We start from the raw sequence: 12,314 nt of genomic DNA, 5'->3' as shown, positions 1-12,314 counted from the left end.
TTAAATGAATCCCGGAAATATGTGTTAGTGGCGGTCGATCGGTTTTCTCATTTGCCATCGGCAATGGTCTGTGGAAAAAACCGGTCTGATAAAATAATGAAGTTTTTAAAAAGTTATATAACAAACCACGGGGTGCCCAGAAAAATTCACGTGGACCACGGAACAAGTTTTATGTCGAACGAAATTAAAGCATTCTGTCATGGGGAGATCATTGAAATCATAAAATCACCAGGTAATGATCACCGGGCAACTGGGTGCGTGGAGCGCATCATTGGTAGTCTTAAAAACTCCATACTGACTTTCGTCCAAGAAAAACATCCCGAACCCTTGGAGAAAATGATTGAAAGGGCTCTTGGTGCCCTGCAATTTTCGAAGAATGCAACACTAAAAATCTCGCCATTCGAGGCGCACCACGGTCGAGTAGCGAACACTGTCTTAAGAAACCTTACTAAAAAACCATCTCTTCAAAATCTGGATTGGTCGCGGGTTATAGAAACGAAAAATGCTTGTTTAGATGACGCCGACCCTAATAAGAGGGACATGTCACACCCTGCTGAAACGAACTGGGGCGTAATATCGGATCTCGCATATGATATTAAGCACAGAAGCCACGCGCGCCAGCTGACCAATGAGCAATCAGAAAATCGGGAAGACGAACCGTCAATATTGAAATCTGCAGGCACCATCGGACAACCTGGACCCCTGGATTGTTATTCAAGCGAACCGGAAACCGAAACCTAAAAAGGTATAAACAGCTTCACTCTAAGGTTAAAGCAGAAAGTGCTCATACGTTAACTTTAAATAACGGGGTTGTGCTTAGAAAATCGGGTGTGGCCACGAAGCTAAAATCAAAGAAAGAGAAAGCGGCAGTTCCACAAGCGGTCCTACCGCCACCAACTCCGCGCGAAGTAAAAGAGCGGGCGACACGGAAAATAGCTCCTGAAAAACAACGGAAGCAAACCGGGCGCCGATTTGAGAACAGTGGTTCCGAATCGGAAGACAGTGAGGATTTACCGATTATCTCAGTGAAACGAACAGTTCAAACATCCGCGGAGGCACAAACAGGAGCAGCACAAATAGGAGCAGACACCGGAAGCGATCAAGATACAGTCCCGGCACTAGGCGGCGAATTGGAAAGAAATCCAAGGGATCCATCAGCGTTGAATCCAGGGGACCAAACATTGCCAGTACCCCGGGGAAAGAAAAGAACGACACGAAAGGCCAGGCTGGTATCGTATAGCAGTCAAGAAGATAGCCAGGACGAGACAGCATCAAGAGGGAGCGGAAGAAAAAGAACGGCGGTGACAAAGATGGGAGGGGTGATGATCGATTTCATCAACAAGGACGATAGAGAAGGGGAGAAGTAATTGAAAACTTAAACTGGAAATTATCAAAACTATCTAAGCCCAGGGAGAGGGTTGGTCTTTATTTGACCAAAAACTCAAAACACCTATCACTGCTAAGTGATATTTTAGTTGCTAAAACCAGTTGTCAGTAAATTTGTTAATCATCTTCATAACGCTCAGTCAGTAATTTTCTTAATCAGTAACTTATGGTCAACATCTAGTAGTTAAATTTTTCAGTCATTTAAAGTTTCATCCATTGAAGGGGAAGTGTCATATAGTCTCCATTTAGTTCATCTTTTAGCTGTCAATCAACAGTCAATCGTGGTGCTAATTAATCTGTTAGCAGGTGCTGTTCTTGGCATAGTCTGTCACCCTTGGATAATGTTTAGTGTCACTCTTATGTTAACTTTGTGAGATCAAGTTGATTATCTATTGGAAATCAAATACTGAACAACGAACGTTTTCATCAAAATAGAAACGTAAATTTAGGTTTGATTTTGTCCAATAGTGTATAAAATGACTAGAGTACAAGTGACTACTTCCAAAAATAGTGGTCAAATTAAAGAACTTTTTAACAAGTTATTGGTTTTGATTACTCACTTATTAGAACATAAACTGAGGAAGTTTCTTGCCGTCTTATTTTTCAACAGGTTTTTCTACACTCTCACTTTGCTAAGGTATCTGTTTCTACTTTACTTGGCCAATAATCGGTCGGGATACTGATTTCATCAAATTGATCCCACCTACGTTTACTCTTAAATTCTCTTATACAATACCTTGGATAAAGTTTCGCGCATATTGAGTGGAAACATTCCAAGATAATCAGTATACTCCCCGTATTTGCTGGTTTTTGATATCAGTCAGGGTAGTAATTTGTCATCAGTCAGTGTAATATTCAACTTCAGAGTTGCCATTTTTCAGCTTTTATTGGCAACTCTGAAATTGAATATTACACTGACTGATGACAAATTACTACCCTGACTTCATCAAGGTACACGGTACGTTTGGATGCACGGAGTTAATCCTATAGAAATAGACTTGGCTTTAATCGTTCCTACCATTTCAAACACATACCTGAGGAACAATTCATTGTATTCTGTGGAGGACCTTGATCCTCTTTCAGCCTTCGCCCGTTTTTCACATTCAACCTTTCGAGCGGTTTGAGCGGTTTTTTTAGACAATTACGCTCAAAATCTTGCTTCAAAATGAGCGGTTTTTGAACGGTTTATCTAAAAAAACCGCTCAAAAACCGCGCAAGATTTGAGCGGTTTGAGCGGTTTTTTAGACAATTACGCTCAAAATCTTGCTTCAAAATGAGTGGTTTGAGCGGTTTTTGAACGGTTTATCTAAAAAAACCGCTCAAAAACCGCGCAAGATTTGAACGGTTTCGAGCGGTTTATCTAAAAAAAACGCTCAAAAACCGCTCAAATCTTGCGCGGTTTTTGAGCGGATTTTTTAGTTAAACCGCTCAAAACCGTTCAAATCTTGCGCGGTTTTTTAAGATAAACCGTTCAAAAACCGCTCAAACCGCTCATTTTGAAGCAAGATTTTGAGCGTAATTAACTAAAAAAAACCGCTCAAACCGCTCAAATCTTGCTTCAAATTAGGTGAAAAATCTCGGCTCAGGTTACTATTTTATTGCAGAATGCGAACCAACCATTCAATTTCTGTACTGGCTTTACCACATCTCGTATTTCTATTTTCAGAGTCGATTAATACCCTATATGAGGGAAAAGAAAGCAAGAGTTATCGCAAAGGGAGCCGGCATTGTAATGTCATCTATTCGAACAAACCACGTGTTTGCTTCTATAATCCACTAAACTTCAATTTAATTTTAAGAAATAATTATTGTTTTTTGATGTTTTTTAACCCCAGTGGACAAAATAATTGCAAAATTAGATTTTCACGCAGTAGTATGCCTAATTTCAATGAATCTTTTGGACAAATGTTATTTGAAATTTTAACGAAAGTTTTGCATCGACCGACTGCAAATGATTTACTCCCTTTCAAATGAATTACCCCCTTTGGAAGACTCAACTTTTAGTTTGAAGAATTCAGCAGTATTTCTGGATCTAAGCAAGCCGGTTTTCACTATTTGTAATAAGTTTTTCCAAAGGAGTGAAGTTATAAGAAAAAACAAAGTTAAGACAGTTATTACACTGGACAAATGAACTTTCTCGTTCAAATTTTTTCACACCGCAAGTTCAATTTTTTCTGCTCAGCTTGTTCGAAAGAGTGTTTACTCCTATGGAAATTTTTTTACCAATATTAAAACTGGTTTTTAAGACCTGGAATGAACTGGTTATTGCTTCAAATAAAAAATGAGAATATCAGAGAGGAACTTTTTTGTTAATTTCTATGTTAATGCTGTCCAAATGATCCTTAAAATTAGGGTCTTCAAAATATTAACGTATAAATGCGCTCAAAATTTTCCACTAGTTCCCCTCGACTTATAATAGAATTTTGTTTAAAAAAAACTGTGGGACAAGACTGTCATACCGCTAAGTCCTCGCGGTATGAATTGCTAATTCCTGAATCCGTATGGATAGATAATATCGGGCGCGAGAGAGAGAGAAGTTAAAACAACTAGTTAATGTTAACGCTTGTTCTCTTTCTGAACCGTAGTTCACTTCAACCGCCGTTCTCGTCCTCGCTATCACGGTCAATCGACCAGTACACATTAACGTTACATAACATCAAAACATAAATGATGTATAAATACATAATAAGTTTTATATGAAGTTTTATCTTTCCATGCCGGATGAAATTCCCCTCCTCGGGAAAAATGATAAAGTTTAACTGAGTTTTTAGTCCCCGTGGGACTGTTTTGTTCTGGCTGTTCAATTTTCTCCTCTTGTGTCCGTGGTATTATCGACGCTGTCGTCCATTGTTCCGTGCTCTTCTTCATTATGTGGCTGTTTGTATTCCTGTTCTTTCATCTCGATGTTCGTCGTGGTTACGAATAATATGTCGTTGTTTTCCATGGTTTCGTCTTTTTCTTCTGTTGGTGATGTTAAGTCGATTACGTTGCTTGCAGTGGTCGGTTTGTGTTTTGGGCTAATAGCCTGTATAAATTGTACACAAGCCTTGTACTCGGGAGTTTTTCGGTAAATCCCATCTCCTGTATCAGAGATTTTAGGCTTGGGGAGTCTTGCACTGATTTTCTGGTGGTGAGTCGATTTCGAACTGCTTTTTCCCGGTTGCACTTGCGATCTGTATTGTGCTGATTGGGATATGGTTACCGAGTGCTCTGGCTAGGTCGCCTGTCGGTTCCTAAGTTGACTTTCTCGTTGCGGTTGCAGGCGGTGTGTTCTTTTGATTTTGTCGCTTTGGTGACGGCGAGATGGGCTCCTCCGACGTTGACGACGAATCATCGTCCTTCTCAGGGCTCTTGTTTGTTTCGTGTTCAGTCTCCGTTTGGAGGCTCAGCCCCCGTGGCGTTTGTAGCTTTCTTACTGGTTTTCCTCCAGTCCTCTTTCCTGTCGCTTTCCTTTTTGTGGGGCTGCTTCGGCTTTTGCTCAGTGCTGCCTTCTCTTGTCCTGTTAGTTTGATTGGAAGCCCCGTTCTAGTGTCCTCCTTGAACATGGGGTGTTGTGGAGCCTGCGGGTTTCCTATGTCTAAAAAACGTAGACATGGTCCGGTTCTCCGTCTGGATTTATACCCAACATAATCGCTTAATCGAGAAGGTCTGCATGGTCCGTATATTACAGGGTTAGGAACAAATGCTGTACCGCTATTTCTTAGTAACCTCGGTTGTTTGCCAAAAGTTTGTACCCAAGCACTGTGTGGTGTGTGGGTTAGGATTTTTCCATCTATGGTCTTTTGATTTTGTTCAAACTTTTTTGGGTTCTGGACTTTTGTTGCTAACTTGATAGTTTTCCGCGCCAAGTATTCTATTCATTTTTCATTATTTTTGTCTATTGTTTTTTGTACTGCCTTGTATCTTATGTTAAATTTGGTTTTAGCTAGTTCTATAGGTCTTGAATGTGCACCTGTTTCAGGCTGCGTCGGTGAATGCGTGTTAGTGAGCGTCCTTGCTAGTGATTTATGTGTGACTTTAGGTGGTGATCCCTTCTTTTGTATCTGCACTTCGTCCTCCGACCATCGCTGGAGGTCATGCATAACTTCCGCTGGCAGAGGTGGCTTCGAAAGATTCTTTCGATCTAAACATGCATGTTTTGCGCTCTCCCAATTGAGATTGTTTGACGAGCTATTTGTGGCTATATTCGATAATGGAGTATTTGGCTTTCTGCCCATATGCGTCTCAAAAGATGAAATTTTTGTGACACCGTGTGGTGTGATTGTTAGTGTTTTTATTATTTCTGCGACATCTGAAGCTAACTTATATGGTGTATTTGACTGGTCTGCTTTCATTACTGCCAACCTACGTTTAATTGTCTGAATCATTCCTTCCACGACTCCAATAGCCCTGTGATCATCTACTGGTGCGAGTAGTAATTTTATTTGTCCCACAAAAAATGGAAATTTTTAGCTCTGAATTTTTCCGCTTGGTCGCATCTTAATCTTCTTGGTACCCCGGTGTTAGAAAGGTATCTTTGAAAGAAGTTGATTGCAATGTCTGCTGTTGTATCTGACACAAACTTTGCTGTTGGGAACATTGACCACTTATCTATCGCAACTAAAATGTATGCATCCCTATTTAATTCATCCGGGAGGGGCCCCGCGAAATCTTATTGATCTTCCTCATTAGGTTCGACTACTGGTTCCATTTGGAATGGAATCTGCTTTCCTAGGATGGGTTTTAAAATTTTACCTTGCTCCGTGCAGTGTTTGCAGTTTTGTGCCATTTGCACAATGGATCGATGAATATGCGGGAACCAGACATGGTGACTCAAGTCCAACATAGCTGCCGATCCCGGGTGTGTGAGATGAATACTGTCGAGCATTGTCTGCAGCAATTGAGATGGAAGTTTCGGATGTTAAGCCAATACTGTCCATATGATGCTTTGATAGCTTCCCAATCTCGCTTCTTTACGAAATTGATCAGAGGACGCAGGTTTTGGTCCTTCTTTGTAGCTGCGGCGATGAAAGGAACCCCCAGTACTCGCTGGAGTTTTCGACGGAATAGCGGCGTGTCCTCCTCCGTTTCTGTGGCCTTCTTCACTGTTGCTACTACTCTATCCCATTATTTCGTTGTGACTGGACTCTAGCTGTGACGAAGTTGTCATCGTCGGGGGCCCCACGTTGAGTGTTGTTTCTTCTTGTGGGCATACGCTGCAATCCACGCGGCTGACTCATATTTCTTTTTCTACTAGTGTAGTGTCAGTTTCAGTTTGTGTGGCTGTAGTCGTCTTGGCTGTTTCAATTTCAGCTTCTGTGTTGATCACTGTTTGTGTGGATGTAGTCGACCTGGCTGCTTCCGTTTTCGGTTTATCCGTTTTTGGGCTCTTTCGGTCTACCACGGTGGTTTTTGATGTCGAGATGCCTCCAAAAATGATTTTTGGGAAAGTTAACTGTTTTGATTTGGTGATCAGTTCCCTTGCGTCGGCTACTGACGCGGTTGAAGTGGATGGTGTCGGTGACTTTGTGTTCTTCGTTTGTTTTCCTTTGGTTGGTGGCCGCTTGTGCCACCTCGGGTCAGAGAGACTTTCTTCCCGGTCGGATGCGTTTTGCCAGTCAAGCGAAATATCTGTACGACCGCGTGGTTTGTTTGTTTTTAACTCTGTTGGAAAAAATCCGCCTGAGCATTTTTTTGTTTCTTTTCTGCTCATCGTTTTAAGTTGATCGCGCTGATCGAAGTCTTGCCGCAGTTGAAAATTTTTGAATGCGAGAGAGTTGACTGTTTGTGAACAGAAATTGAGTCAGACTGAATTTTGTTTTTGGGTAGCAATTGACCACTGTTGGAATGTTTGGAATGTTTAGTTGTCAATTCAGCGTTTGAACTAGCCTCTAAAAACCCTTTATTTTCCGCACCATTTTGATCAGATCATATGGTGCTCTGTTTTGATTGGCCAAATTATTTAGATTGACGTTGTCAATCATTTCTAAGTTGTTTATGAAAGTATTAATTGACGCCACTACAAATTCCTCATCGTACTCACTGGGGGGTATTGGTAATCCAACCCAATTTCGTGATATTTAGTCTATCAGTCCCATTTTACTCCCTGTGAGATGCTTAATATCAAAATGATCAGGTTTTAACCTATCGATCTAGCGGGTTAGTCGGCTTTGACTTGTCTTTGATCGTTAGCTTGCGTTTAAAGCGGTGATCAAAGCTTGATGGTCGGTGATGACAGTAAAATGTTTGCCGCATAGATAGTATTTGAAGTGTTCAATTGCCCATACGATCCCTAATAATTCTAGTTCGTTGACTGGATTTTTTTCCTCATGGGAGTTTAAAAATCGTGACGCGTATGCTATAGCCACCCAACCCTCTGCTGTGTGCTGTTCCAAGGCTGCTCCTAGCTCTGTGTTAGATGCATCACAGACGTTGCGCGTGTCTAAATGTTGATCAAAGTGTTTATTTTGTGTTATTTTAGCTACCAGTTGTAAAATGTTTTTGAAAGCTAACTTATGTTATGGTAGCCAGTTGAAGTGTCTGTTTTTTTTAGTGTTTTTAGTAGAGACCATAGGGCTGCCTCTGTTTGTGTAGATTTGGTATGTATCTTGTAAGGTGGTATATTGAGCCCATGAAACTATTAAGTTGTTTGAAAGTTTTGGGAGGTGATAATTGTTCAATCGCTTCAGTTTTCTTTGTAAGTGGTTTGGTTCTTTCACTGCTGATGTTGAAACTAACCACTCAATTTGCTTGCATGCGAACTTACACTTGTCTAGGGAAATTGCGAGATTTTCCTCGTCGAGTTTCGTAAGCATCGTTTGGAGTTTTTGACGGTGTGTCTCTATGGTTCCTTCCGTTACAATTAGGATATCGTCCAGATATGCGTAAGTATTAATACAGTTAGTAAGTGTTAAATCCACTGCTCTCTGAAACTCTGCCGGCATATCCGTAAGACCGTAAAATCCCGTCTGGAACTTGTATGTTCCTGTAGTATTACTGCCAATGAGGCTGAAGTTACATTGTTCTCATGTTGCTTTATCCAACGGGATTTGTCAATATGCGTATCGTAAACCAAGGGTAGAGAATAATGTTTGGTTTGACTTCTCTGATTTCATCACTTGCGCGATATTGTCCGAAAGTAGGTCAATGTTGGACTTTTGGTATTTGTTTTTATGTATGTGTTTGTTAATCTTTTTGGAATCTAAGGCCAGTTTAACTGTTTGGTCCTTTTTGACTGTGACAACTATTGGGCTGATGAATTGTTGGTGTGAACAGTTGTCGAGTTTGATGATGTGTTTTTGATCAATCAACTTGTTTAATTCTGCTTCGACCCTTTCTTGTAGATGTATTGGTATACGTTTACCCTTTTGCTGTATCGGTTAGAATTCTTTACTGAATTGTGTCCTTATTCATTACGTGGTGTTTTGACTTTCCTATCCGTATGCATAATTTTTGAAAATTATTCTTGACCCATTGTTTAATTTCGTCGTTTGACTCGTCGTTTCATCGAACATTGAGTACCCTGTGTGTTTATTTTTTCCTGAATCAGTCTAATGCCGATGCGTGGTAACAGGTTCCGTCCTATTATATTTGACTTGTGATTATCCACTATGATGAACGGAGCTGTTTGTATTTTCCATCCTCCCGACACAATTGTAATTATCAGTCTTCCTTTTGGATGTTTTGATTCGCCGTTATAGCATGCTAAATTTCTGGCAGTATCCTCCAGTGGGTTATTTTTAAAAACTGCCGTTTGATCATTTTGTTGTATTCTTCGAGCGGTTTTTTTCGTTTAAGAAAGACACCGGGCTGCCCGAGTCAGCAATAGCGAATAGTTCTGTTGTTTTTGTTTTCAATTTAACAATATGTTCATTTAGATCATCTTCCGATAGTGTTTTTGTGGTTTTTATTTCGAATGACTCCGATATCGCCATTACGGAAAATTCGTCTATTTGTTAGCTCTCCCAACCATTGTTTGTGGAGAACTCAGCATATGCGACAGGGTCAGTGTCTGTTTCCGTGCTCTCTATTTCTGTTTGCTCTTGTATGTCATTATTTGTGTTTCCCAAGTAATTTACGTTTGTAGAACGGCAAACTTTCGCGAAGTGTCCGCGTTTTGCGCATTTCGAGCTAATTTTGTCTTTTGCCGGACATGATTGTAGATGGTTGGGACCATATTGATTCCCACACTTATAACCTTGTTTTGAATTTGTGTTTCGTTGTTGTTGATGCTGGTGACCTCTTGTGTTTTGTGATCCACGAGGATACGGTTGGCAGCGAAAACCGCCCCGACCTCGCTGATTGTTTTGGTTGTACTGCTGATTTTGTCTGCCACGTGTATTTACCTAATGAACCGGCTCTTGTTTTGTAGTCACTGTTTGGCCTCCGATCGGATTTATTTTCATTGTACGACTGTGTTTTATTCCTTTTTCTCGTCGTATCTCGTTCTCGTATGCCCCCTGTGGGCTACGTGTTTGTGCCAGCAGTTCTTCTGCAATTTTTTCCTTGTTCATGTGAGCGGTAAACATATCCCTATCCCACTCACTTTGTCGGTCGCCGCAGTCAGCCCTTGAAACTAGTTCCACTAGGTCAGCATGAAATTGTTCTAGACTTTCTGCTTTCTTTTGTTTTCGACAAATAACGATATACCTCTCAAAAGTTATTATGCATGTCGTGACGAATATATCTTCCAAAACAGTCATGAAATCTTGTGTAGTTGTAAATTAGGTCGTTCTTGTTGAATTTGGCGCTGTCCTTCAGCGCCGAGACACAGGAAAAGATAGCTGCGTACTTTTGCGTCCGCTTCGTCCCATCTGAATGAGTTACACAGAACTCCTTTCTCACGCGCTTTGATCACGTGGTTTTCCCAGCCCACTCTTTTTTCTTGATTACGTACCTCTCAGTTTTTCCTTTGGGCTTCCGTTTGACCGGTTATTCCGACCTCAAATACTCGGTTCAGATGGCTCTACTAATTGTGGTCTTTTTCGTAAAAGATTTCGAATTTCGATGCCGTCATTTGCGAATACTGCCATTTCCAGTATTGCCGCCCATTTTGTCCACTCTAATGGGGGTTCGGCCGATGCTCGTTCCCAGAATGGGTTTATGTTTAGCGGGTTCTTCAAAACATAAATGATGTATAAATAAATACATAATAAGTTTTATATGGAGTTTTATCTATCCATGCCGGATGCAAAAAGAACTGTGTGACAAGACAAAGACGCAACTCTTGTGAACGAGATTTTTTTTGTGGGAAAAACGGCTTCTAACCGATTTTGTACTAGTTTAGAAGAAAGGTCCCCTAATTCAGATAGAGACGTCTAAAGCATTCGATTCACGTCCATATGAATTATTTCAGAACATTTATAAAGATTTACGAAATCAAAAATCAATTCAATATAAAATGATGTTACCAGATATACTGATCAACAGAAAAGAAATCTTCAAAAATTATACATGAAATTTATGTAGTCATACACCGGCGGCAACAAAGCCAATTTTTATGCGTAGGAGAAGATATTTAGGCGGCATATTGCAAAATTTTATGAATAAGAAAACGATTTGTGGCAAAACCTGGGTACACATGTAAATTGTTGGAACAAGAGACTTTCAAATGATAACTCATGCAAGTCAATGAAAGTTATGCGTAGATATAACTTCTACTTATAAATTCAGAATCTCAAAAACAACCAAAACACCATTTCTGATGCACTAAAATTGTGTGAAAATGAGCAAATATGAGAGATCAAAATATGTGAGCAAATATGGGAGTTCAAATAGATCATTTTCTTAAATTGACACATAATTTACCTGCTGGATTTTGATGAGCCGGATCATTTGAGGATACATCGACTTCATTTGCGCTAGCCATTACTCTGCTAAATGGTTTTTTTTTTCATGAAATGTTAACGAAAACTTTTGAATTTATAAACTTTTTTGACTTCTAATGTTCAATTTGAAAAGTACGTGCGGGTCATTCATCCTGAGTAATTTCTCATAAATTGTGTAAGCTATTACGGCCTCATGTCTATGACCTCATCACGGAGCGAGTTAGAGGGGCGAAGAAGATATATCGCTCATTGAAACATGGCTAACCCGGAGAGCCGAGTTCAGTATTAGCCTGCAATCAGATCAAAGTAACATGATGTCTACCACTTCAATAATTTGAAAAGCTACGGTTGTGCAAAACTGTTCCGTAAAAGAAAAATATTTAAAAAAAATGTTTACATGTTAAAAGTCTTAAATTGTTTTGAATTTTTTTTGAATTTTTTGGAAGTGGGAAGGGAAGATGAGGTAGGATGCGCTTTTAAAAACTGTGGGAACTAACAACTAGTTAACAAAAGTTCATAACCAATGAAAACAAAATCGTTCTGATTATGATAATTAGTCTGAAAACCAACTCTCTGACAAATATTGCTCGAAATTGGACTGAATTGACAAAAATCAGACCAGTTTTTTCATCACAGGATTTTTCGAGCTTTATTTTCAATCTTAATCACGGCATAAAGGGTTGTAATGTGATGCCAGGTACTCATCTAGATATATGGTCACGCCAAATTTGGTGAGTCCTATTCAAAAAACTCGTTTAGAAGTGGGGCTCTGCCCAACCAATTGAAAACTGCTTGAAATTCTTCAAGTGGATGAAAACAAAACGAAAACTTTTAAACATTTTTGAATCAGATTTAGTCACCACTCAAGTTTTCTACAGAATGAAACTATCGAAAAAAAAAAAAAATATATATATATATATATATATTCACTGGCGAATTTTAGAAACTACCTTAAACAAATTTTTCTGACTGACTTCTAAATGGGACCTTTTATATGGTAGTTTTTCGGACCATACTTCTAAAAGAGGATTTTAACGGTACCATAATTCTAAACGAGCACCGTTATACCGCTTTTGACGCCGTACCTCGAGGTACCTAAAACACACTCTGCTCTTTCACACT

The sequence above is a fragment of the Symsagittifera roscoffensis genome, chromosome 1 (genome assembly GCF_963678635.1).
Source record: "Symsagittifera roscoffensis chromosome 1, txSymRosc1.1, whole genome shotgun sequence".
In the NCBI taxonomy this organism is placed as follows: domain Eukaryota; kingdom Metazoa; phylum Xenacoelomorpha; order Acoela; family Convolutidae; genus Symsagittifera; species Symsagittifera roscoffensis.
The sequence above is the reverse complement of the archived record's forward strand: the minus strand, read 5'-3'. Positions refer to the sequence as shown.